The following is a 27,602-nucleotide window of genomic DNA, read 5'->3' on the forward strand; positions in this document are numbered from 1 at the left end:
GTCCTCCCCGCGCCCCTACTCCCACCCCGCCCCCACCACGTGGAGGAAGTGAGCCGCAGTCACAGGATGTAGTGAGATGAATGTCACCTCATTTTAGGGCCGGCGCCTGGGCCCGGAGAAGGCTGAGGGTGAACCCGGACTGCGGCCAGGCTGAAGGCCTGGGTTTGCAGGGCTGTCCAGGGGACGCCCCGGGGTGGGGCGGGGGGCGAGGCGGCAGCCGCACCGAGCGAGGGAGGATGCCAGGCCGCTCCCCCGGCACCCCGGGAACCAGCCCCACCTGCCTTGGGGAACTGTGGGCTCCAGGGGGCCCTGCGAACGCACATGGCTGAATTTTAAGGGCTTTTCGGCCTCCCTGCTTCAGGTGCGGGCCTCTCGCCAGTGAACTAACAAAGGCTGGGCCACAGGCCTCAGCTGGGGCGGGGGCGGGGGGGGGGTCGCGGCTTCACCCCCTTGGTTCGGAGGAGCCGCAGAGAGATCTCCGGCTCTTCGCCCCCCAGGAGGAGCCTGGGCCCAGCCCCTGCCTCCGAGGGCCAGCCAGCACGGGGAGGGGCCTGGCAGGAGGAGGAAAGTGGGAGGCAGGCTGGATCCGGGCCCACCCACACCCTTCCACTTCCAGTTCCCGGTTCTGCTTCCCCCGCTCCCCACCCCCCCAACTCCAGGGCTGCTTCTCCCATCCCCCTCCAGCCAGAGCTCCCTGGAAAACCAGGAACCGGAGAAGGCGCAGGCTTGGGTCTCCCACGGGTGCAGCCCCTCCCCAGGGATGGGCGCTGGGCTGGGAGGTGGGGGGGTGTGGAGGGGGAAGCTGGCGCTGGGAGGAGCCTCCTAAGGGCCCGGACACGAGGGGCCCCATAAGTTAGAGCCTGGACAGGCTGAAGGTGCTCCCACCCTCCCCACCACCACCAGGTGAGCCCTAAGGAAGCCGCAGGTGTAGCGCTGGTCCAGGCTGGGCGCAGTGCTGGGCCGAGGAACGTCTGCTATGCGGGTTCAGGAGGGAGAGCAAATCCGTGTGTCCCATGCGGTGCAAAGCCCGGGACGGGTCTTCCTCTTTGGGCAGCTATAAGTATTAGTACCATCTACTATTGAATCTAAGGCTGCACAAGGCTAAGGCTTACCCGTGTTTCAGTGTCAGGGCAGAGGCTTGAATCCAGATCTCTGACTCTAGGGCTCTGAGGGCATCTCTATGAAGCTCCGTCCCCCAGCTTACACCACCCCACAGAAACAACCCCGAGAGCCCATCAGACAACCGGGCCAACCCAGAACTCCACAAGGCTTCTGACCGTCATCAGCCAGCCCGCGAGTCCCCCTCAAACCCACCCCGTGTCTGTTAGCACAGATCCCCGATCACCCACCACATCAAAATTTTCCAAAGGATGAGCAAGCTGAGAGAGGCAGGGTCGGCTGGGAAGAACACGGAACCCGGGAAGAACTTCTCTGGCCCTTAGCTTCCTCATCCATAAAATGGAAGAGGTCGACTAGATGATCTTCGAGAACGTCTTCTAGCCCTGCCCTGCCAGGCTGTTGAGGCCCCAAAGGCAAAGGGCAGGATCCTACGAGGCTGGGCCGTCTCCAGGAGCCCCGAGAGCCCTAGAATGGAGTCCGAGCCAGGCACAGAGTACGTCAGGGGCAGACAGCCCTCTCCCGGGTATGTGTCTCAGTGCTGCCCTGAGGCCTAGAAACATCCAGGGGCTTCTGTAAGAAAAAACTTTCAGAGAACCTCTGGCGGCTAGTGACAAGAGGAAGGAAGCAGGAGGGAAACGCAGAACATCACAGGGTGTTGACCCCGACGGCAAACACCCCGGAAAGGAAAGGAAAGGCTCTTTCCTCCGCCCCTTCCTCTGCTCACCCCTCTGACATGAGCTGCACGCTGTCTCACGGCAAACACAGCTGACCTGGGTCAGTCTTTCGGTTCCTTTGTGTAATTCAATGGAACAGCCTTGTCAGTAAGTGTCCCTCAAAGCCACCCAGCATCATCTAAGACCATCCAGCACATGGCTGGGCAGGCCATGCACTGCACAGCTCCAGAGCCCACCGTGGTGGCCAAGTTCTAGGCCTGAACACAGCGCTTCCCGCCCGTCCTTAGAAGCTTCCCTCTTCTCCCAAGCAGTCCTGCCGAGGGAAGAGACCTGCTCTTGGGCCCACGGTCCCAACACAGCAGCATGTGTCTACCGTGACATGACGGCCCTGCTGCTCCTGGCACCAAAGCGTCCTCCTCACGCATGCCAAGGGCTGCACCACAAAACCACCACCAAATAAAAACCCTTGCCAAGAGCCCTACCCCCACAACAGGCAGCTTTTAGTTTCTCCTTTATACTGCTAACATCCACAGTGGCCATGAATAATTTTAGAACAACTTAAAAAAAGTTGTTTTGAGGAATCCTATCATGAAAATGTCTTGGTATCACGACTGACATGGTCACCATCCTCACCGCTCCAGTTACAAAACTGCTGTGGAAAAGGAATGGGATTTTGATTCTACACACCCAAGGGTGCTACCTTCTAAATCCAATGTAGTAGAAAGATTTTTTTAAAGAAGACATAAAGGGACTTCCTTGGTGGTCCAGTGGTTAAGACTCCGTGCTCCCACTGCAGGGCGCACGGGTTCGAACCCTGGTTGGGGAACTAAGATCCCGCATGCCACATGGTGCAGCCAGAAAAAACTAAAATAAAGAAGACATAAAGTCACAAGATTGGGTTGAACAGAGAGGAGACACCACCAAGATGTGGGGGTCTGGAAAGCAGATTTGTGGCAGGCAGATTTCAGACAGCACATGACAAGTGATTTATAACAAAGTCCTTTAAAGACACGTGGCACGATAGCACCACGTATCTCCAGGACCAGGGGTGAAGAGGATGCGTGTGTGAAAATAAAAAGGATCGAATGAAAGAAGTAAGATCCCTAAATCCACCTCCCCCAGAAGTCTGAGATTTACTCTCCAGAGAGCACAAAACAGAGGGTCTTTGCGCAGAGAGTCGACAAGCACCGTTGACAGCAAGAGTAATAAACAAAAACCAAGGAGATGAAGGTTATTTTCAACGCTGAGGTTGAGTCCCCCAGGCTAGTCCCCCACTGGGCTCCTAGAATAGTGGCAGCCAGACCTTACCTTCTTCTCTGGGGAATCTTACCAGTGCAAGAAGAAAGGCCTAAGGATACAGATATTGACACCAGAACCCAAATGGTTTCCAAATGGCTTGTTTACGTCAGCCAATGTGGATCTGCAAGTCAGCCAGCTTCCAATCAGCTTTTTAGTCCCCTGTTCTTAACCCTGAAAGGACAACCAAGGACCACTAGACATCTGAGGGAAGACTCCAACTTGCAGTGCTTCCACCATGGAAGGGCACCACCATGCCCTCTACCACTGAACTTTTTTTTTTTTTAAATTGAAATAGAGTTGATTTACAACGTTGTGGCAATCTCTACTGCACAGCACAGTGACTCAGTTATACACACATACGCATTCTTTTCTATACTCTTTTCCATTATGGTTTATCCCAGGTTATTGAATATAGTTCCCTGTGCTATACATTAGGACCTTATTGTTTATCCATTCTAAATGTAATAGTTTGCATCTACCAACCCCAAACTCCCAGTCCATCCCTCTCCCTCCCCCCCCCCTTGCCAACCACAAATCTGTTCTCTATGTCTATGAGTCTGTTTCTGTTTTGTAGATAGGTGCATTTGTGCCTTATTTTAGGTTCCACATATAAGTGATATCATATGATAGTTGTCTTTCTCTTTCTGAGAAAGTATGATAATCTTAGTGGATAGCATGATAATACTGTCACTTAGTATGACAATCTCATGTTGCATCCATGTTGCTGCAAATGGCCTTTTTTGTTCTTTTTATGACTGAGTAGTATTCCATTGTATGTATGTACCACATCTTTACCCATTCATCTGTCGATGGACATTTAGGTTGTTTCCATGTTTTGGCTATTGTGAACAGTGCTGCTATCAACACAGGGGTACATGTATCTTTTTGGGGTTTTCTTTGTTTTTTTGTTTAACATCTTTATTGGAGTATAATTGCTTTACAATGGTGTATTAGTTTCTGCTGTATAACAAAGTGAATCAGCTATATATAAATATATATCCCCATATCTCCTCCCTCTTGCGTCTCCCTCCCACCCTCCCTATCCCACCCCTCTAGGTGGTCACAAAGCACCAAGCTGACCTCCCTGTGCTATGCAGCTGCTTCCCACTAGCTATTTTACATTTGGTAGTATATATATGTAAATGTTACTCTCTCACTTCGTCCCAGCTTACCCTTCTCCCTCCCCGTGTCCTCAAGTCCATTCTCTATGTCTGCATCTTTATTCCTGTCCTACCCCTAGGTTCTTCAGAACCTCTTTTTTTTTTTTAGATTCCATATATATGTTAGCATCTGGTATCTGTTTTTCTCCTTCTGACTTACTTCACTCTGTATGACAGGCTCTAGGTCCATCCACCTCACTACAAATAACTCAATTTCGTTCCTTTTTATGGCTGAGTAATAGTCCATTGTATATATGTGCTGCATCTTCTTTATCCATTCATCTGTCGATGGACACTTAAGCTGCTTCCGCTGAACTGTTTTTTTTTTTTTGCGGTACGCGGGTCTCTCACCGTTGTGGCCTCTCCCGTTGTGGAGCACAGGCTCCGGACGCGCAGGCTCAGCGGCCATGGCTCACGGGCCCAGCCGCTCCGCGGCATGTGGGATCTTCCCGGACCGGGGCACGAACCCACGTCCCCTGCATCGGCAGGCGGACTCTCAACCACTGCGCCACCGGGGAAGCCTGAACTGTCTTTTTAATCTGACAAAACTACAGGTGTCATTTGCTGTTTTTACTCTGTGGTCTGAACTCAGGAACTGAATGGATTTGGATAAAGATGAAGACCTGTCCTGGGCAATGGGCTCCAAACGGGGGAGTAAAACAAGCAAGAAGACATGGGCTCCAGAAAACAGGAATTCCAACCAGAAGGAAGGCAAAGGGAATGCCAAGGAGGACAACAAAAAGAAGTCACCGGACGGCAGCTAACTATGCCACACGCCCCGAGAGCAATAGAGCGGATAACTCAAAAAATGGAACTGAAACATAACACTTGATGTGACCGCCCTCGTGGAAGCCATACAGACAGCTATTAGGAGGTGTAGCAGAAATGGGCAAAGGTATAAAGAAAATAAGGCAGATAAAGAAACAAGGTAGGGGCTTCCCTGGTGGTCCAGTGGTTAAGACTCTGCGCTTCCAATGCAGGGGGCCCAGGTTCGATCCCTGGTCAGGGAACTGGATCCCACGTGCAGCAGTAAAGATCCTGCGAGCCACAGCCAAGACCCAGTGCAGCCAAATTAAGTAAATAAATAAGTTTTTAAAACGACAAAAGTCAATTAAGAAAAAGAAACAAGGTAATTATTCATTTCAGGGGGAAAAAAGGAAACTACTGTAGTACAGTATAAAGCTCAGCTGTGAACAGTTGCATGAGTTGATTTAACAAGTATGTGTACATGACATACATAAGTATGCATGTTTGTATGTAGGTATGTGGATGTAGACATATTGCCTGGTGTATTAATTTCCTATTGCTTCTGTTACAAATTACCACAAAGTTAATGGCTTAAAACAGCACAAATTTGTTTCTTGCAGCTCTGGAAGTCAGAAGTCCAAAATGGTTCTCGTCACTGGGCTGAAATCGAGGTGTTGGCGGGCTGCATGCTTTTCTGCAGGCCCTGGGGAGGTTCCATTTTCTTAAATTTTTCAGCTTCGAGAGGCTGCGCGCATTCCTTGGCTCCTGGCTCCCTTCCATCCTCAAAGCCAGCAATGGCCAGTCTTTCTCCCATCACATTACTCTGACCCTCCTGCCTCTGCCTTTCACTTTCAAGGATCCTGATGATGACATTGGGCCCACCCAGATGATCCAGGATAAATCTCCCCATCTCAAGATCCTTAACTTAACCACATCTGTGAAGTCTCTTTTGCCACATAAGGTGACACATTTACGGGTTCAGGGGATTAGGATGTGGCCGTCTTTGCAGGGCCATTATCCTGCCTGCTACACGCATACATGTATGTATATTATTATAGGCATAAGACATTTTTGAAAGAACACTGGTAAGGTACTATTTATTTATTTATTTATTTTATTTATTTATTTTTGGCTGCGTTGGGTCTTCGTTGCTGCGTGCGGGCTTTTCTCTGGTTGCGGCGAGCGGGGGCTACTCTTCGTTGCGGTGCGGGGCCTTCTCATTGCGGTGGCTTCCCTTGTTGCGGAGCACGGGCTCTAGGCGCGTGGGCTTCAGTAGTTGCGGCACAAGGGCTCAGTAGTTGTGGCGCACGAGCTCTAGAGCGCAGGCTTAGTAGTTGTGGTGCACAGGCTTAGTTGCTCCGTGGCATGTGGGATCTTCCCGGAGCAGGGCTCGAACCCGTGTCCCCTGCACTGGCAGGTGGATTCTTAACCACTGTGCCACCAGGGAAGACCCCTGGTAAGGTATTATTGATAGTATGTCTACCACGAGAAATATAGAGGGGGTTGGCTGGGTAGAATGCCATGGTTGGCCATATAAGAGAGCTAAATTCTTATTTACCAAATAGGAAATCAATGGAAAATGTCTACAATGGAAGAGTCAAAAATACGAACATTACTCAGACCCATGAGATGCAAAATCGCTAGAAGAAACAGCTAAAAGTGGTTGCCTCTGAGAAGAAGAAGGTGGAAGGAGACAAGGGACAACTGCATTTGGTGACGAGATGTTAGTCCTGTTTACTTCTTAAATTATATGCATGTAATACTGTGAAGAGATAAAAAGTAATCTTTAAAAAGAGAGAATGGGTCTGGGAATGAGGGCTTACGTCCAGCTGCAACCATTGGATGGGTTTGGCCTCCATCCTCCTCCATAAGAGTGCAGCTAAGTCCTTCCACCTCTGTTACGCTACGAAACCGTCACGTCCCACAGAACACCCATCATCAGCTCCTCACCCCCACACAGAGTTCCATCATCCGCTCTAAAAGTGGTACCTCCCTCCCCGCCCCACCATCACATCCCTCACGAAATGTTTAATTCTCGCAACACATCATTTCCACCAAGTCCAGCCCATGTGCAGCATGGTGCACCTCCCTTATGTTCCCCCCTAACTGCACGTCGACATGCCATTGCTGCCCACATCCCTAACCACAGCCCAGCTCGCTCATCAGTCCATCTCAGACCCAAGACCCGCAATTCAACCATCTCCCGAAGCCTCCAGACCGTCCTGCTGCGTCACCTCCCACCTCTGCCACCACACCGTCCCCAGCACCATTCCCACCCTCCTCACCGATCCCAACCCCATCAGCACCCCCTGAGCCAATCAATCACCCCAAAGCCTCCCCTCCAAGCCTGCTCCAACCAGCACCGACTAGATCGTCACCCCAGTCTCACCTCAACAAGGGCCGGCGAGGAATCATCCTCTTCCAGAAACAAAACCATAATTGCCCACAAACCCAGATCCTTCCTCCATCAAAAACAACCCTAATGTGACCACCATAAGAGCCCCTCCGGCTCCATCTCAAGTCCTCTCTTTGAATTGCTGAAAAATCTCTGACCGTCTCTGCACCAGGTCCTTCTTCACCCCTCTAGCTGAAGTCTGCCCTTTTTGCAGTGGACTTTGCTGGTTTCGATCTAGTTACCTTCCCCTCCTTCCCAGTGGGGTTTTGTGGTGTTTGTGCCGACCCCACCCCTCACCCTAGTCACAGAGTGAGCGTGTGACCAGGCGGCCAATCAGAGGCCCCCCGGGAGCGTTTTGGTGCAAAGGAAAGATGCTAACATGATGGGACGTGGGTCAGGAGCTGCTGGCTGCATTGGGGAAAGCTTGCCTGAGGGATGGAGATAGATGCTGGAACACTGAGGCCATTGTCTGGGCCCCCGGACCCAGCTGTACCTGGAGGCAGGGCATCTCTGAACCTCCCGGTAATGTGAGACTTTCCCTACTTTGGTGTGAGTGAGTCTGTGCCTTGCGGCTGACGGTCCTGACTCATATACTAATCTCAACCTCCTGAAGTCTTCCCTGGGAGGCCCGACTGCGTGGGTTCAAATTCTGTCTGTATTAGCGTCAGCTGTGTGACCTGAGGCATAACTGTGCATCAGTTTTCTCAGCTGTAAAATGGGGGAAATAACACTTGCCACTTCACAGGCCTGTTGTGAGAATTAAAGTGAGATGTATTAAAAATGCTAACAGGGAATTCCCTGGTGGTCCAGTGGTTAGGACTCCACACTTCCACTGCAGGGGGCCCAGGTTCGATTCCCTCACTGGTCAGGGAACTCAGATCCTGCAAGCCGCACGGCGGGGCCAAAAAAAAAAAAAAAAAAATAGAATGGATGAAATAACATTAAAATTATTTGCTTTAAGAAACATGCCAACAAGAGTGCCTGACACAAAGAATATACTCAATAAATTTTAACAATTATTAGTCCCTGACTAACCCAGCCCACAGTTTTCTCTCCTTTGTTGACATCCCTGGAGTGCCCGTGAGTGTACTTCACTCCAATGGAGCTTGTACTGATTACGATTCTTACAACCCGCCAGGCCCTGTGAAAAGAGCTTTACAATTTCAACATCTTGTACATCCTCACACCTCACTCCAACCCTCTGAAGTGGAGACTATTTTTATCCCCATTTTCTAGATGAGAAGAATGAGGTATGGAGAGGTTAGCAAAGCTGCCTAAGGTCCCACAGTTCATGGGTGGAGGAACCAGATACAAATCCAGGTCTTTCCCCCGCTGAAGCCCACAGTTTTCCACTTCATCATGATCTCTTACAATTAGCACGTGACCATTGTAAACATGTTAACTTTCCCAAGGAATTGATCAGAAAACAAAGTTTCCAGTTAGTCTCCCTTTCCTGGTGAGGCCTGTCGGCTGTGAGGGCAGGGGGAAGGGTGGTAACAGGCAGTCCAAGCTTCTAATCATCGTGTTCAGTGCCCTGCCGATGAGGGAGTCATTCATTCATTTATTCATCCTACTATTTACTGAGCGCCTACCGTGTGTCCAGCACTGTGCTAAGGGACATGCATTGTCCCGTCTCATCCTCATAACCAACCTACGAAGTCTATGACGTTGGTTCTACTATTATTCCCATTTTATAGAAGGATAAGCTGAGGCTTGGAGAGGTTAATTACCTCTCCAGAGTAGTGTAGGTCGAAAGTCCCAGGGCAGGATTCTGAGTCCAGGTCCATCTAACTTAAGAGTCCTTACAAACATGGCGACACCCGGTCTCACGGATGAGCACGAGTAACACAGACCCCAGATCAGCTCTCTGTGCCCCTGATGTGACACCAGCCTGTAGATAACAGCCTCACGGCTGAATTTCCTATTTGACCTTAGGAGGAGGTGCAAATGAGTCCTGTGGGTGACAGAAGACGTGAGAGTATCTTGTGCCCCACACCACCCAAGCATCTGCCAGGGTGGTGATAAGCTTGGTAAGCTGGGGGCAGCAGAAAGCCGAGAGGAGACATCACAGCCTCCCAGACAGAGATGTTTATCTGCCACGTCTTCCCCCACCCTCGGTCACAAGACCGGGGCTGGATGAGGGGGAGGGGGAGGTCCCAGTGCCACTTTCTGATTGCTCATTCTCTCTCAACACGAGGGAGATGCGTGTCATCATACCGTGACTCTGACTTCCAGAAACGTCCTTCCCACCCAAATCACCAGCTGCCCGTAGAATACCAAAAGCCACTGGCGACGGGCCAGCAATCCTGCCATCCTATTCCCACTTCAAAGCCCATCTGTCTGGCTTTGAAGTCACAACAAGATGACTTGTGGCTCTCACACCACCCTCGAGGCCAGAGCACCACCAGCGTGAGCGTTTTTAATCACACCAAATGCTGCCATTATGGTGGCCACACTGGCAGAGCCGAGCTGAATCAGACTCCTCTGCTCACACTTATGGTTACCATGACACAGCCCCAAAAGCAGGGAGGAGAGGGAAAAAGAAAGGTTTGTACCCAAAATAGACACTGGTAAGGAGCTGAAGTTGTTCTTGGGAGCCAAAATGAGCCAATACAGAGTTCCGTACAGGAGCACGCATTTCCGAACATGGTGTCAGGAGGAGCCCTGCCGGGGGTCGGGGTCGTGTGTGCGGGGGCAGTCGATGGGCTCCCCACGCCCCAGGAGGCGGGGCACAGGGTCCAGGCTGACAGTCCACACAAGAATCAGCCATGTGGACCCTGGCGGGGCCCGCTGTCTGGACGGCCATGAGCCTGGGTCTGATTCTGTCCTCCCCTCCCCCCAAGCCGAGGTGGCCCACGGTCCACACCTGTGTGATGCTCGGCCCTTCCAGCCTCCTCTAGACAACGGTCCACACGTGCCAGCTCCAGAGCCTCTTCACGTACTCTCCCCTTGACCCCTGCATCTGGCCCCCACTCCACTCCCGCATCTCTGACAAGGTTTAGGGGCTCTGAATGCTGTCTGCCAAGAGGACACCCCGATGGTTCCACTGGAAGACGAGTCACTGACCTGGCTTTTGGGGACCCCCTTAATGCTGCTGAACCAACAGACAGAAAGGAGTTACTCCACAAGCTGGAGTGATTGATCCTAGTTACCAAGGAGAAATTGGGCCAGGAAGATAATTTCTGGAATCAGAGGATTCTCTCAGGTACCTCTTAGAACTTCCATGCCCCAAAGTAAGGGCTAATGAAAAACTACAGGAACCGAGAAAAGAAAAGGCAGGACAACCGAGGATTCAGATCCTTCAGGAATCAGGGTTTGGGTCACTCCACCAGGTAAAAGAATCCCGCCCTGCTGAGGTGCCAGCTGAGTGCAGAGGAGATGCAGGATGGGAAATGGGAGAAGGAAGCCGGAGGGCAAACGTGGTCTTGTGAACAAATATAGAAATGAGAACTACGGTAGTTTTGCATGTTTTCTATTTACTTGATATAGATGTGTGTTTATTTGTACATGGTAACACTTTTCTTCTTTTTCCTTCATCTTCCCATTATTTATATTTTATATACAAGTTGTTAGAAGTTAGCGTTACAATTTAGTCTTTAGGTAACAGAATATTCAGTGAGACTGTGACTGAATGTGAGGCGTTGCTCATGTAGACAGTGATTGATACAATAAGTGCTGGGACGCCTCATTTGGGAGACAGGGTAAGAACGGGAAGCAGGATAGCTGTGTCTTGGTAGGTAGAAATACAACTATTTGGTTGTGGTAGGGGAGCCCACATGTATGTAAAAGGGGGCAGATGCAAGCTGTGCAGCCCAAGCAGCAGACTGTGCCAGTTAGTTTATTCACCCTTCATTGCCTGCTCTGTGAAAATGAAGCTAGGCCCCTTAAATATGTCCCCTTTGCCAGCTGGCATGACATCAAACTCCCTCAGCAGAGGGCACTGGAGAGACATTGAAGGAGGAGGAGTTTTCTTTCCTAGAACCAGTGTGCTCTCTTGAAGGATTTCTGCATCGTATACAACTGCTCCAGCAGTCAGATCCTGCTGCCCCTGGGGCTCCCCTAGTGGCCAGACCTGTCGAGCCACAGCTTCTCCAGTGCCTGGCCTGCAGCAAGGGTGCTTCCCCAGCACCTGGCTCCACCAGTGTTCGACAGTCGCGAGCAGCCAGCAGCTTCACCCAATACCCCTTTTGGGTAGTTTAGTAGCATTGTACCTCCAGCAAGATACTTCCTCGTGAACAACTTTCCTTGGGACCCAGAAGGATGGACTTCCAGTGAGTCCCGGGGGCAGGTTTCCAGCAAGTCCTGCCAACGTGGCACCACAGTGACTTCCCTGTCATCCAGGGAGCCAGGGGCATCAAGGCCAGGTTCTCAGCCCTGGGGGCCTCTTCCTTGGGCACTCCATGGCAGCCCTGGGTGTAGCTGCTGTTCTCATATATGCTATTTCTGTGTTCTTTGCAGATCTTTTTACTTCTTAGCCAATCTCTCAATACTCCAATCTCCTGTTATCATTAATAAGTCTTTATATTAAACTTTGCCTGTTCAAATCGCTATGTGGTTCCTGTCTCCTGAGTCGGCCCTGACAGATACAGTCACCCACGGCTTCAAAGGGCCTTTTTCCATCCTTGGCGTCCTTGAGCTCAGTTCAGCCTCCTTGCCGGCTAATCATTCCCTGCCTCAAGCACTCACCCAGCAATCCCTCATTGAGTGTCATTGCCAAGCTGGGCACTGGGGTGGACAGGAGACCCCTGCAAGTTCACAAACAAGGGGATTCTCTGGCTCCCTCTGCCCCCTTGGCTCCAAGCTCTTGGCCCTCGGGCCCCTCCGCTCTTTCTCCTGGCTGGCTGGGGTCTTGCTCTCACTGCTGCCCAGTGGGCACCCCTCTCGGGTCCCGCTGTGATCCAGCTGTACTCTAGATTCTCCTCTGCTGAGATACCTGGGCTTAAATGAGTGCAGACTTCCTACTGCAAGGCCTCCAACTTTATTCTCTGGACATCCCCACCTGGATGACTTGCAGTTACCTAAAACCCTACTCTTCTAGAACCAGATGCTTCATGTTTCCTGTGGCTCCTCTCTCTACGTGGAGGTGGCAGCACCTTCCCCTCAGCTGCCAAAGCCCAAAACCCTGCAGAGAACTCAGGTCCCACCTGCCCCCTCAGTCCCCACATTGCACCAGGCACCTGATCTCCTATTCTCCACCCCTGCCCTCCAGGCCCTCGGGACCACAGGTCTAGACCTCGGCAGTTACCCTGTAACGCGTCTCACCGCCTCTGGTGTCCCTCTCTCCCACCCCAGCCTCTCAGCAAAGATTTTCCACACATGGCTTCCTCAATCAAACCTACGATGCCTGATGGAAATGTTCTGAAATTGTGGTGATGGCTGCACAGCTCCGTGAACGCACTACAAACCATCGAATCGCACAGTTTAAACGGGCGAATTGTATGGTATATGAATCATATCTCGATAAAGCTGTTATTTTTAAAAACCCGATGATGCCAGTGATTTTCACACACTGTAAGATCTGAACTCCGGTCTGGTCCTACACTGCTGGCTCTCCGAGTCTGGCCTCAGCCTACCGCTCTGACCTGGCCCCCACCTCGCCTAGCTGACTCCATCATTCCAGGCCCCCAGCTCACATCCCCTGTTCCCACACGCTTGTGTCTACGTTCACAGCATTCTCTCCTCCACGAGGGGGGGGCTCCTTCCAGAGGGCCCCCAGCCCCCTTCCCCACCCCTCAGGACCCCCACCCCCTACCGCTCCTCCTCAGCCACCCTCCCAGGGGTCTTTAACCAGTTTGCTGTGTAGTCATTTGGCTTTTCTCGTGTAGACGGATGTGTGTGTTTTCTGAAACAGATGAGGTCAGAGTCATGTCCTGCACCCTGCTCTTCTGCCACCGGCCCTCCCCGGTCTCCCTGTTCCGCCTGACCCCTGAGGCAGAGAGGAGGGGGTGAGATCACTCCCAGGCAGCCGCAACATCGCCAGCACGGCGCTGCGGTGCCTCAAGGGACCCCCCACAAGCCCATTCTAGGGGTCGCTTGCCAGAGCTCCCCAAGGCAGTGCGCCAACGGGAAGGGCCCTGCTCCACCTGCCCCAGGCCAGGACGTGCGCCTGCTACGGGGTCCGCAGGCTCAGCCAGCCCCCAGATGCCCAGGGTGCCGGGGGTCGTGAGGGACCTAGGTCAGGGTGTCTGTGAACCATGGGAAGCGGGGACAGCCGGCCTCCCACCCACCCAGGCCTTTGGAAGCTGGTCCCCGGCTTGCCTGGGACCACTCTCTCCTCATACCATCCGTGCGATGCTCCCCCGCCCGCACCTTTTCACACTCCTCCCAGGCCACAGAGCTGACGCCCTCCCGGGCCCAAACCAGGAGGTCCCCCAAAGAGTCTTCAGGGTCTGGGAGCTGCTGCTGGAGCACAGCCCCTGCCCACCCAAGAGTGCATGAAAGAACCCACTGCTGCCAGAACCACCTGCTGCTCCCTGGGTTGCTTTCTCCTCACTCTCTGCCCCAACCGAAACCAAACCACTTGCAGGGGGGAAGGGGGCCCGAGAGGAGGAAGAACCCAGGGTTCTGGGTAGCACATCCCAGAATCACTAGCCTCTGGCCCGCGGGCCCTGGTGCAGTTCATCCACCCCTTCAGCCCTAAGGGGGCTCAGCCGGAACCCACCTCAAACCTCTGCCGCTCAGACGCAGGCCACACTTTACCAAACCACACAATGAGAGTCCTGACCTCCTGAGTCTATTTTAAGATATGAGAGAATTTGAGTCGAGTGTTTAGCATGATACCTGGCACATGGTAGGCGCTCAATAAATATGAATTTTTTAAAAAAGTACCTCATTCACAGATGTAGAGAACACACGTGTGGACACCAAGGGGGAAAGCAGGGGGTGGGGGTGGGAAGAATCGGGAGACTGGGATTGACATAGATACACTAATATGTATAAAATGGTAACTAATAAGAACCTGCTGTATAAAAAAATAAATAAAATTAAATGCAAAAATTCAAAAAGAAAAAAGTATGTCATTAATTAGGGTGAAAGGCCAGTAAAGTGTCCTTAAGAAACCTAGACTCTCACTTCAGACAACGCCCAGGAATGGCTCTCGCTGGCTCCTGAACGGCTGCTGTGGCCTGACCCAGTGTCCTCTCTCCCAGCTAATGCCGCGAGGCCTCCCCTAATCCCCCAGCGCAAGGGCCTTCGCAACCAGAATAAATAACCTCTTTACCAGCACCCTTAACCTGCCACTGTGGCCTCAGGGGTCAGAGGCACACACAGAGACACAGACACAGACCCACACGGGCACACTCACATACACAGACACATGCAGAAAGACATGTTTGTGTGCGCAAACACACACACACACACACACACACACACACACACACAGGCAGGCTCCAGGAACCTGAAGCAGGAGGATCCCAGGCGAGGCCTCCCCGCATACGCGTCGCACATTTCACCTAAAGTGTGGGCCAAAGAGGCATTTGGAAACCAGCTTGGGAACCTCATAACCATTCATAACATTGTTCTGAGAGAAAATACAAAACATTGCCCTACAAACAAACATTTGCAGTAGAATTCCTCCAAGAGCTAGGAAGTGCCTGTGCTAGAGAACTAATGGAGCAAGAAGGAACAAACCACATAAGCTCAGTTTGCCTCTGCAAAACTAATACCAACTACAAAAACGTTACGTGAACTGCTCACCATGTACACCTAATTAGCATGCAGCACAATTCTGCATGCCATTAAGGGTATGCCGGATTAATTATGCTGTACATTCCGTGTGATTACACCACCACACCCTCGGTCCACACACACCAGCTTCCAGAGGGTGCCCCTGTGACAGGGGTACAAGCGCAGCTCTGTACCAACCAGGGAAACACTGGTTTCCGCACTCAAGTTGACAGTGGTCCCCACCCACCCTACCCCCAGCCAGACACAGCCTGACTCCGGCCCAGGCCTTCTCGCCAACGCCACCTCCACAGGAGCCCCCGCTGAGGAGCTAGCTTCCCACCCAGCCTCCTCCGGAGAGCAGAGATGCCTCCAAGGTCTCCCCGTGGCCATGGCTGCATGTCACAGGGGCCACACATCAGCCCAATGGCCACCACGTGTGCCCGATCACAGAGGAAGCTGGCCTCCCCATCCAGACCGAGGTCACCCTGAGATCATCTCCCAGACTCCACCAGGGCCCTGCACCCCTTTCCCTGGCACAGAAGCCAGCTACTGGGCAAGGTTCTAGCCGTGGTCCGCCCAGGCCCTGGATGGGTCAGAGCTTCTCCCTCCCTCGTCCTCTGCTCTCCACACAGCCATGGGCAGCTCTACACAGACCCGACCCGACCCTCCATTAAAAAGAGACAAGGAACTGACCTCCTCCCCTAGTTCCCATTAGCTCAGCAGATGCTCTTCAAATACACTGGGGTGACCCAGGTTTGGGGAACAAGAGAGTCAATGGAACATGATAAGTGGAGCTTCCCAGGAACATGGAACTCAAAACCCACTGGGGGGGGTCAGGCCTCTCGGGAGGCAAAGAGCAAGAGGAAACTTGGCATGTGAGACAGGGGAAGAGGGGCGTGCGCGGTGGGGGGCTGTGCCTCTTCAGCGCCAGACAGGGACCAGGCACAGCTGAATTTTAATCCGCAAATACCAGGGAGGCCAACTGTAGGATTCTTTTAAAAGACACGTGACATAAAATATCCAAGTTTAGGGCAAGAAGCAGTGTTTGAAACAAACAAACAAACAAATGACACAAGTCTGGAAGGTTGTCTCCACTTTGCAGATGGCAAAATTGAGGCTAAGAGAGGTGAAGCGATCTTCCTGAGGAGGACTCAGTTAGGAGGTGGCAGGGCCAAGGTGAAACCACTGTCTGTTCAGCACCGAGCCTGGTGGCCCTGGCACAATGCCACGCCGCCTCTTGCCTCTGCCCGGGTTCAGTGATGCTGACCTGGTTCACGCCATTTTTCTAGAAATTCTTTGGAAACAGCTCTTCCTGTGACACACAAAAGACTCACATTCCTACTTTAGAGAAACAGTTTTTGTTTCTTTTCTGTTTGTTTACCAAAACTGCTGTGCCCATCTTATCCCCTCCTACACTGGCAGACCTGCCTCTAAACCCAGGGCGATGGCAACTTTGCAATTCACATACGACTGTCAGGGTGATGACACTCAGACCAGGCTGTGCAGCAGGGAGTTGAGGAACAGGGTCTAGGCCTTGCAGCTCATCTTTCGGGGGAGCAGCTGAAAAGCAGAAGCCCCTGCTCAAGCCCCCCCCCCCCCCAAACATCAGTATGCCCAATGTACGTGGTACAAATGCCTGGTTACGTTACTTCCGTCCTTAAAAATCTGCAGGGATTGCTACCAGTTATGGAATAAAATGCGCCTGCCTTTCTAATCCATCACCTGGACCCTGCGCCTTCCTGGGTCCCCACATCCAGGCCTGGTGACACAGGCCCTCCCTCTTCTGCAAGCCCGGCCCAGCCCAGGCTCCGCCTGCACAAATCTTAACCACCCTCAAGTCCCAACTCTAGCCCTGCCTCCCACGGGAAGATCTCTCCCAGACTCCCTCCAGCCGAGCCCTCTCAGCGGACGGACGGCACCTCCACCCACGCGGCGGGCTGAGCCAGCTCCCCTCACCCTCTCCATCACCCAGTCACTCCCACCTAAATGCCTCACAGAGCAGCCCTCCTCCACACCTGCACTGCGGCTCCCCTGGATTCCTGCACCAGCCTTCTGCCTGGGCTCCCCGACCCCAGCCTCAGCTGCCCAAGTGCTCCTCCTTGACGCCCCGGGATGATCTTCCTCAGACGCAAATATGGACACGTTACTCCAAGGCCAACGTCGACGAATGGGTAACATCCTGGCCTTCCGTGGTCCAGCTCGGCCCAGCCCTCCAGCCTCACATCCCATGATCCCCCATATCCCATCACTCCCACCACATCATGGGAGAAAATGCCCTGGACCACCTGGCTAACTGCCCCCTACGCTTTGAGACTCAGCTCCAGCCTCACCTCCTTTAGAAACCCTTTCCTGCTCTTCCCTCCCCGCTTGAATGAGATGTCCCTTCTCTGAGCCCCCGTAATGCTCCAGGTACACGCTGCAGAGCTCTCTCCACCCACCTACGATGTAATGGTCACCTTGCCAGACTCTCATCTCCCCTGCGGGGTCCTTGAGGACGAGCTCAGTCTCTTTTATCTTTGTAGCCAGTGCCCGACACATAGTAGGTCTTTAATAAATGAATAGATAAACATTATCTGTGAATCTGAAGCAAGGGCCCTCTGGAGAGAAAACTCAAGAGCTGCCAGGCCTGCCAGCTTGGGGCCCCAGCATATCACCACGCTATCTCAGAGTCCAGGCTGCACAGAGGGTGTTGACAAAAGAAAATGCAGAGGCAATTGCCCTGCCCCACTGGGCTTTCCAGCTGGGCTTCCAGTACCAGGCAGGCCCTCAGGCCACCACTAGTTGGGCTGGGAACCACAGGCCTGTGAGAGGATGGCAACAAGCACCACATTGTTGCTGGTAATAAAACCATTAGGAACCACTGCTGTGTGCCAGCTCCCAGGCCCGGCTGTGGTCAAGACCCTCCCATGCCTGTGGGCCAGGGGGCAGAGCCAGCCCTGCCAGCAGGCCCAGCAACCAGAGGAGAGGCCACTGCCTGCTCTGGACCCAAAGAGAGCAGAGGGCAGGAAGGGCGAGGGCCCAGGGCTTGGGGGACCTACTGGGTCCCCACTGGGCATGGACTCTCAGGAAACTGACAGGAGTACATCAAGATTCAAGGCCCAGAGAGCAGATGGCCGGGGCTGGCCGGAGCACTCAGAGATCAACCAGCCAAATCGTGGCTTTACAAAGGAAGTGGAGGCCCTGCGACCCCTAAGGGGTATTGAGGATGACAGGCAACATTTGTGGGGTCTTGGAAGGCAAGGGGGCCTCCAACGGGGTCATCTCACCAGGTCCCCAGATTCACCCTCATGCAGCCCTGTCCTGACCCGACTCAGAGAAAAAGAACTCACACCTCCTGAGTACCTACTATGTGCTGGGCGCAGCGCTGACAGTTTTCACACCGTATTTCATTTGATTCAAGCAATACCAGCAAGATGTGAATGTGATTCTTATCCCTGATTCACAGATGAAAATCCTGCAGCTCAGAGACTTTTAGGTCCCTCTGTAGCTATGGTAGTAGCAGGGCTGAGATGCAAATCAAGGTCTGCCTGCCTCGCGGTCACTTCTTTGCACTGCACGTCCGTCCCCTAGCAGCCTGGGGCAGGGGGCAGTCTGCAGAGGGACCAGCTCTTGTCCTTTTATTTATCTTCCTGCCTCACTGCAGGGGCGGAGTGGGGCGGGGCTGGGCCAGAGAAGTCCACATACCCTTTCTCCTGCTGTCTTTACCAGGGGCAGCCTCAGAGGGCAAAGCAAGCTCCAAGATGGCGCCCACGGGCAGTGGCTGGGGGACGGGACTGTGGAAGGGGGAGGTGGGCACTGTTGCCAAGCAACAGGCAGAGGAATTTATATCTGCCCCTCCTCACCTCTCCACCCTGTCACCTGGGTCACTGCCACCTGCTCCTGGGCCTCCAGATCACAGAGGCGGGCACAGCTTGAGCCCACATGCCAGACGAGTTTCCCAGGCATCTCCTCCACCCCTGGAGGGGCCTCCTGAAGCCCCATTTTGTCCTCCCTGCACGTGGCTCCCCAGGCTATGCCAGGGCTGGGTCACCTGAGGTCCACACCGAGACCATTTGGGTCACAACAGCAACGAGATTGAAGCCTTCAGGGAAGATCCTCAATGATTTGTTTCCCATCCTGGGTCAGAACTGAGAGTTTCCAGTCACCGTCCTATAAAGCGAACTTGGTCTGCTGCCCTGGAGTGAACCGGGGTGCTGCCAGCTGCCTGTTTTCCACTCTCACCCAATCCCTACCAGGCCAGGCCTTCGCTTGGAGACCTCAGGGTCTGCAATAAATCTCCCTGCAACCTTTCCAGAAAAGACAAGTACCTGAGTAGCCCCACCCTTTGCTGTCAGTCTCCAAGCCAGTTTCGTATCCATTATAAAAGAGTCCACCCTTCCAGCCCAAGGGTGACTCAAATTTTTATAAGTTCTTATCCAGAAGCTTTAAAAGTGTGGTTTTATTTTTGTTGTGGTCATTAAGAAAGGAATGCATGCGCCTTTATATTTTTGCAAAGGTTACGAAAGTGTATAAAGTAAAGTGGCAAGGCCTCTGCTGACACGTTTGCTGGGTTATCCTTCCAGAATGACTTTTTCTAAGCATCTGCTAGCCTATAAGTGTGCACACTGGCGTGTATTTTAAAGGAATTTTATGAAAATGAGATCACACTCTGCACCATATCACGGACATCTAACATGTCAGAATAGACACGCTTCCCATCTCATTTCAAAGCCACTGGGAGAATCTGATTAGATTCCTCTTTATCCACAAATTTAGGTATCCTTTCAGAATCTACAAAATTAATCACAAAGGACCATTCCTCAAGAAGCCCCTTGCCAACAGGTTCTGCTTGCTGGAGTGCCAGAGGATCCCGGCCGCCTGGCATGGGCCCGAGCGCCCTCGCCTGCCCCTCCTGGTGTCCTCTGGGGAACCTCTGAGGGAAGGCAGGCTCCCAGGTCCCCCAGCCTCCCAGCCCAGGCGTTCCCGGACATTCACCATGATAGGGCCCACATTCGACCCATGGCTCAGTAAGCCACAGATCTGACCCCACCGTCCCATAATGTCCCCTCTGAGCATCTTTTAACCTTTTCAAGGAAGGACCGCTGGCACACCGGGCTCTAGCTGATCTATTAGGTCTGGAACATCTTCCCCACTGACCCCTGGATCTGTCCACATAGCCGCAAAGCAGGAAGAGCACTAGATTAGGAGTCAGGACACCCAAGTTGCAGCCCTCCAGTTACGAGCTGTGAGAGGTGGTCCTCCATCCCCTCCTCCACCCAAACGGGGGCAGCTAACAACTGCTCAGAATTAAAAATGACCTTGACATTTGAAACAGAAACAGAGAGGGAAGATCAATAAGGATGACAGTGAGCAGGGCCATGACCTCAGGAAAGAGAAAATAGGAATCTGATTGCAGATGTAAATAAGGCTGGGAAACCTTGGAGGTCAGAGGGGACCAGAGCAGGATGGGAGTGGGCATTGCTGAGCTACAGTTGAAAAAATTTTTTCATTCCCTGCTGGGATGCAGCTAGGAAAGCCCCAGGTATCCACACCTCCTCCCCCTGTCGCTGTCCTCCAGACAGGCCTGCTATGTGATCAGCAAGGGAGATGTGGCCTGGTGGGCCCTGCCCACTTGCTGTCCTTGCCGGGGCCTGTCAGGCACCTGCAGCCACACCTAGGGGCACGGCCGCCAGCCCGGGCACCTCCCCTCCAAGCTGGGGGCTCCGTTCAGCTGCACATGGAGGAGGGAGGGAAGAGGGCAGTGTGGAGTCAGGGTCTGCTGACGTCCCCTTTCGCTGTGCTTGCAGCCCTTACAGGAATGTTCTGGATGCTGGGGTGCCTCGGCCTGGGGAAGGGGATGCACAAACGGGGCACGGAGACCTCTGCGAGGCCAGGCCAGGGACCCTCCTCCGCCCATTCACATCATGATTGCCATCACTGACAGAGACCTTGCCCCGCTTGCATTCCCCTTAATGGTCACGACCCCCCAGGGTTGGTGTAATTTAAACCCTGCTCTGTTTCCCTCCAAGTCTGAGCTCTTAAGCTCTAGTCTACAGAATATAAAGGAATCAAGATCCTATACCAAATGAGCTCAGCCGGCCCCTTCCCCTCCCTCCCTTTCGTCCCTCAGTCTCCCCTGCTGTCCCTTACAGCCACAAGCAGGGAAGTTCTAGGCGATTCTCCACAGGCCACACAGGAGTTACAGAGCACAGGGGCCCACTCCCCTCAAATCAGCGTGGGGCCTCAGGCTGGCCTCCGAGGCCCTGTTCACCGCCCTGGAGTCTCCGCCACACTCCAGCCACCTTGTCCCCGACAGCCTGGCTTCCTCTCCTTGGTCTGGAAGCCCCATCTCTGTGTTCCGAGGATCATCACAGGAGCCACCTCCTCCAAGAAGCCTCTCCTGATCCCTCCAGTTGGTCGTGACCTCACTGTCCTTTGAGCGTTTTATTTCTCCCTCTCCCTCGACCTTGGTCTGTGGTCATTAATTAGATGGGCACACCCTAAACTCACCGTGTGTGCCCTCAAAGCTCAGCACAGGGTCTTGCCCAGCAAGACCCTGGTACAGGGCAACAAACAGACTGCACTCAGGACAGAATCCGAATAAAGAGCTGAAACTGTAGCACAAGGGGTTTAAGGTGGATACAAAGACAACCTGTTGACAGTGCGATCTGTTAAACTCTGGAACGGACTCCTAAACGGCACAGAGGAGCCTCCCACCTCCGAAGATTTTTCAGTCAGAATCAGCACTTTCCTCATCTGTCCAAGATTTTGCAAGAAAGGCAGGAAGGTGGACAAGACTTCACAGAGCACTTCCTGCAGTGCCAGGCCACGCGAGCCGCCCAAATGATGACGCTACTCACGCTAACGCTGAGCGCCTGCACTCTGCTAAGAGTGGAACCGGCATTATCTCGGCTAATCCTTACAACAATTTATGTGCAGCGCCTGGTCTTGTTTCCACGTTACAGGTGAGGAAACTTGGAGGCTCAGAGAAATTGCGCTACCCCAGATCCCACAACTGTGATGCGTCCGAATGCCGCTCCTTCTGATTCCGGGGCCCTCCGTTCGGCTGCCTGGAGACAGGCTCATGTGCAAGCTCATGTCCAGGCTCTCTGTCCCCACGCGGCTGCAGGCCGCGTACACAGAAATATGCACAGACACACGTGCACCACACCCTGGCTTGCCCACACACTTAGCCAAGGGGAGGCAGGCTTGGAGACACACACGCGAATCTCCTACACTGCACGGATCTCGGATTTGGTACGTTTTTCTTGAGGGAAGAGAGTCAAAGAGAGAAATGATTGAAAACGAGCCCTCAAGATTTGAGTGGAAAGGAATCTGGCGCCTTTCGTTTACTATTAAAGCCCTGCTCAGGAGCAGCAGAGTGCACAGGCCCACAGAGATGCCCAGCCTCCAAGGGCAGTCGGGCTCCTGACCGGCACTACCATCCATTAGACACCAGAACGGAAGTGGAAACAATTCCCACAGGCCATTCCGTGACCCTAACTGTTGCGTGTCCCCAAGCTAGAGGCCAGAGACACACTCAACTATCCATGGGGCATCGGATGGGGGAAGAGGACGCAGGCACCAAGTCAGGGACCCCAGGCTCAAGAGAGTGGAAGGTGGCAGGAAGTGCCGAGGGAGGGGAACATGTGACAGGCACACAGTTGGCCCTTCCAGCCTTGGGCTCTGGGTAGCACTCCCAGCCCTGGAAGACACCGGGCCTGGCTCCACAACCAAACAGCCCCCAACCCAGCTCCAGGTGTTCTCAGAGCTTCAAGTTCTCTTTCAGCCCTAAACTCTAGGGCTTGGATTCTAATGGTAACGTTTCAGGCCAAGGATGGCCATTAGAGAGCTGGCAAGACTGCTCTCGGAGTCCCCTTTCTATCTGGTTCCCACAAAAAGGAGCCTTGATGGAATCCGGGGAAGAATTTAGGTTTTTCAGGAGGGCTTGAGCCTAAGGAACTGGCTTATAAGTAGGCGATGGCTATTCGGGGAAGGCAGAGCAGTAGCAAGCAGTAGAGAGCTGGGCACCAAGCCTGCCACTCGGGGGAGGACAGGGACGCAAACACAGATGTCCAGCAGACACTCGTGGAAACCCCACAGAATGTCTGATGGGGGACCAGAGGCGGCCAGGGCAAGGTCCCGTGGAGACCACAAACTGAGAGGAGAGACCAACACGCAGCGCAGGAGCCCGGGAGAGCTGGAGCAGGAGACAGTCTAAGCTCCCCAGAGGGCAGGCCTGGCCCCGCTTCTTCCCGGCCAGGTCACCCGGGGCAAGTATTTTATAGCTTGTCTGTCTCCCTTGCAGGCTTTTTCAGAGGCCCAATGGCGGTGATGTGTGACTGTGCTAGGAAAAGCACTGGGAGCATCTCTGGTTCTAGTGAGATAGATGACTCTGGGTGGGCTCCTGGATGGGGCCTGGTCACCAGAGAGACCAAGAAAGGATGAGGAGCTTGGAGTTTCAGCTTCAACAAGGTCCATAGGAACGCAGGAGCTTACCGCAAACTGGACTCAGGGAGGAAACCTCAGAAATTACGCACACACACAAGTGTACGTGTAAACCTCCAGAAGGACACACACGTGCGAAGGCTTAACCAGAGGCTGCACTTTTACACTCCCTGTGGAGTCAGACGTGACAAACCTGTCTCCTGAAGGGCCCTCACCCCTCACCCCACCCTCTCCTTTCAAAGGCCCAGCCCCCAGGAGGCCCTGCTCTCACTCAGGCCTCCTCTCCTTGGAAGCCATTCCTGATTATTTCTGTGAGGCAAGACCACCCCGCCCCCACTCCTGGGTCTGAAATTCCACCACTAGAATCAGAGCCATAGAATTTGAAAGCTGGAATGGACCTTCAAGCTGCAGTCCAACCCTCACCCCACAGAGGAATCCCGTCCGCAGACACCCTGACACATGGCATGGCTGTCCTCTTCTCTGCTTCTCCAGTGCCGGGGTTGGGGGGGGGCGGGGGGCAGCCCTTGCACTGTGGAGCACACTCCTTGAGTCTAGAAGGAATTCACCTTCTCTAAGGTCGGCTTCCTGTTGCAGGCCCACAAGCCTGGGAAGGAGGACAAGGAGAGCCTTGGTCTACCCGAGCCAGGAAGTGTGTATTTGATGAGTAGCTGAAGACAAGCCCCAAGGAGCTGGACAAGAGGCTGGAGAGGGAGCCAGGGCCCAGACGAGTGGGGCCCGGGAAGGGAGGCAGGCAGGTGCCAGACCCGCCACACAAGTTTGCCTGGGCCACTGACTGCGTGCAGCACATGTGCACACATGCACACACACGCACACAGACTCACGCTTTCACAGAGCTCCCTGTCAAACAGCCCAACCAGGGCCTCAACGGGACCTGGAAGCAGAGGGGGACCACCTTGCCCCAGCAACCTAGCAGGAACTCCTAACAGCCCAAGCCTCCAAACCCAGGCAGCTCAGGAAACCACCAGGAAACGACCCCTGCCAGCAGAGGGGGCAGCCCAAAGAGGGTCCGCCTGACAGCTGGGCTCCCCAAATCCCAGAGACCAGTCCTAGCTCTCCAGCATCGCCCAAAGAGAAAAGCTTCCCCGGCTGCAGCTGTCACATCTGCCTGGGAGGGAGGAGGCACAGCGGAGCAGCACCTGATCCCAGGATCCCTTCACAGCCCGCCAGCCCAGGAGGCCGGTTCAGCGCTGGCAGCCCAGGGTGAAACATGAAGACTGAACAGTCCCCCAGGGATGGTGATGGCAGTCTCTGGGCACGGCAGCAAGGGGCAAGCTGGGTCACAGGGCGGCCGGCTCTTCTCCTGCAGCCTCCTGTCCCTTCTGGTTTGGAAGGGGGCAAGCTGTGTGGCTCTGGGGCCCGGGCCCTTCCTCCCTGCCTGACACAGGCCAGAGCTGCCCAGCTGGGTGCAGGACGCCATCTTGGGTCAAGGTGCAACCACAGGGGGCTCCTCTCGCGAGCTGGGGAAGAGAGCCCCTGAGAACCAGTGAGCCCCTCACTCCCCACCCAAGGGGCCAACACCTACTCAACTGCCTTTGCACTGGAGAGTGGAGGAAGGACAGAAGGGATGCAGAGAAACGGGGGAACTAATGGGGGTGAGAGGGAAGGGAGTGGGTGCCCCCAAGAAGGGAGCCTCCAGGAAAGCGAAAAGCAGTTTGGCAGCTAGAGGGCCGCGGGCCCCAGCGATGGGGGGCTGGGGGAGGCCAGGGGCGGGCCCTGGACCCTTGCCAGCTCCGTCTGAGCCGAGGGGGAGGGAGGAGGGAGGGGGAGGGGAGCTGGGGTGAGGGCGGGACACGGCGGCTCGGAAGCTTGGGGTCTCCCGGGGCGCTGGGACGTGGGGCCGAAGACCCCGATCCGCAGCCTCGGCGAGGCCTCGTCCTTCACCGTGCGGATGCGAAGCTTTCAAGGACACGTCTGCACCGGCCCAGCGGGGGTGCGTGTGCGTGAGTGTGTCCGCGTGCGTGTTGAGTGTGTGCAGGGGGGTGGGTGCTGCTGCAGGGGGCGACCCAGGGCGTCCCCACCAGCCACGCTCCGGGCCCAGGCCCCGAGGTTCCCACCCCTGCGTTTTCCGGCCCCCGCGGCCCCGGCCCGGGATCTTCGCCCGCCCCCGCCCCGCCCCCACACTGCGGCGCCGCCACCGCCGCCGCCGCCGCCGCCGCCGCCGCCGCCGCCGCCCCGGCTCCCACGGCCCGCGGCGGGGGCAGGGAGGAGCCAGGCACGACGTCCCCCCCGCGCGCCACCCGACTCTCCGCGGAGAGGTGTGCCCCCCAAGTGGCACTCTCCCCACCCCCGCAGCCCCTCCCAGATCCGCTGGCACCCCGCTCCCCCAGCCACAGGTGGCCGGAGGAAGATCGCTGCGCAGCGTTCCCCGGTCCGGCCCCCAGATCACCCCTCGGCCCGCCCCCGGGGGCCTCCCGGGTCCCCCGCCCCGCCGGGCCGAGGAGGGCCGGGAGCCGGGGGGAGGGGCGGGGGGCCGGGTCGTGCCAGGCTGCCATTTTCTGCCGCCACCGCGGAGCCTGCGCGGGGCCGGGCCCCCGCCCCCCTCCCCCGCTCCCTGCGGGCCGCGGCGGGAGCCGATTATTCCGGGTCGGGGTCCGCGCCCTCCGGCGTCCCGGCCGCAGGCCCCAGGTTGGGCCCCGGGGCGGGGGCAGGGCCCGGAAGGCGGGGGCGGCCAGGCCGGGGCCCCTGCGGCAGCGCCTAGCGGGGCACCGCGGCTGAGGCCGGCGGCGGAGGAGGCCCCCCGCGGCATTGTATAGACTTGAACTTGAGCCCGGAGCCGGGCGGGGGCGCGGAGGGGGCTACGCGCCGGGAGCTGGCGGGACGGGAGGGGGCGCCTGTGGAGCCCGCGGGGACATAAACAAACCCTCAAATCCCCCGCGCCGCCCCGGCCAGCCCGGCCCGCCGTCGCCGCCCGCAGCCCTGGCTCCGCGAGCGCCCGGCGCCGAGTTGCGGGGGTCCGGGAGCGTGCCCCGAGCCGGGCACTGCCCGCCGCCGTGGCCCCCGCCCGGCTCCCCTCCTCCCCGCCCGCCTCCGGGCCGGCCTCCCGGGCCGCCAGCAGCGGCGCTCATTACCGTGTGGCCGGTGGGGTCGGGCCGGCCCGGCTGCGCGCCCTAGTGCCGCGGCGCCGCGTCCCGGCTCGTCCTCTGCTCTCGCCGCCGCCGCCGCCGCCGCCGCCGCCCGCGCGCCCTCCCTCCCTCCCTCCCGGCCCGCCTGCCTGCCTCGCTCGCTCCCTCCCTCCGCTCGCTGTCGCGCTCCCTCTCTCCGCCTCCTCCGCCGGGTCCCCCCCTCCCACCCCTTCTCTCCGCCTTCCTCCTTCCCTCCCTCCGGCCGCCCGCGGGCCCAGGCCTCCGCCCGCTGCTCGCCCCCCGCGGCCGCGCTGGCCCCGGCCCTGGCGCTGCGGAGCCGGCCCGGGAGGCAGCGCCGACTTGGGGGCCCCGGGGCGCCGCGACGGGAGCGGCCTGGGCGCGCGGCCGGTCCTAGCGCCCTCGGCCCGACTTCCCGGCCTCTACGCCCCCGCTGGGGGGGGCTCCCCGCACGCTGCGGGTCGGAGGGCCGGACCTCGCTGCGCCCCGACCCTGCGCTGGGCCCAGGAACCCCGCCTCGGCCGCTCTCCCGGCCACTCCGCCGGGGGCCTGCGGCAGCCCTCCCCCCGCGGGGCGCCCCGCTACCTGGAGCTGCCTCTGCGCTGGGTCCCCGCATCCAGCACTGGCCGCAGGGACAGCAGCCCCTCCTCTCCCGCGGCCGGTGTCAAGTGCCTCCCCCCGGCAGCCCGCGGAGCCCCCGGCGGTCTTCGCCCTGCAGTTCTCCCGACCTCCACCAGAGCCCACTGCACTCTGCCTGCCTCAGCACTGGGGCTGGGGACAGCAGCGCCGGCCCATCCGCGCCGCAAGCCCCACGCCACCCGCCACCCCCGCCAGGTGCCGCCGCCGAGTGGAGGCCGGCCCACTCAACAGGACCAAGGTCGGGGCGCCAGGCTATCGAGGCCGTCTGGGAGGCTCGAGCACTTCTATAGGATGAGCCCCCTTGAAGGGAGTGAGTTCCCCGTACCTTGAGGTGTCCAAGTAGAGTTGAGTGTCCTCAGTTGGTCAGTGGAAGACT

General features: G+C 55.9%; 1 protein-coding gene across 1 annotated transcript in view; it reads right to left on the reverse strand.

The window, feature by feature from the left end:
* LOC309970145 (DNA (cytosine-5)-methyltransferase 3A-like) overlaps positions 1-26,650 on the reverse strand; it is a gene marked incomplete at its 3' end in the record, with an annotated part of 60,562 nt that extends 33,912 nt beyond the window's left edge. Inside the window, exon 1 of the mRNA XM_082852410.1 lies at positions 26,576-26,650. The remainder of the gene's footprint in view (positions 1-26,575) is intronic.
* Positions 26,651-27,602: the final 952 nt, after the last annotated feature.

Source organism: Leucopleurus acutus (genome assembly GCF_964270905.1).
Source record: "Leucopleurus acutus genome assembly, chromosome: 12".
Taxonomy (NCBI): Eukaryota; Metazoa; Chordata; class Mammalia; order Artiodactyla; family Delphinidae; genus Leucopleurus; species Leucopleurus acutus.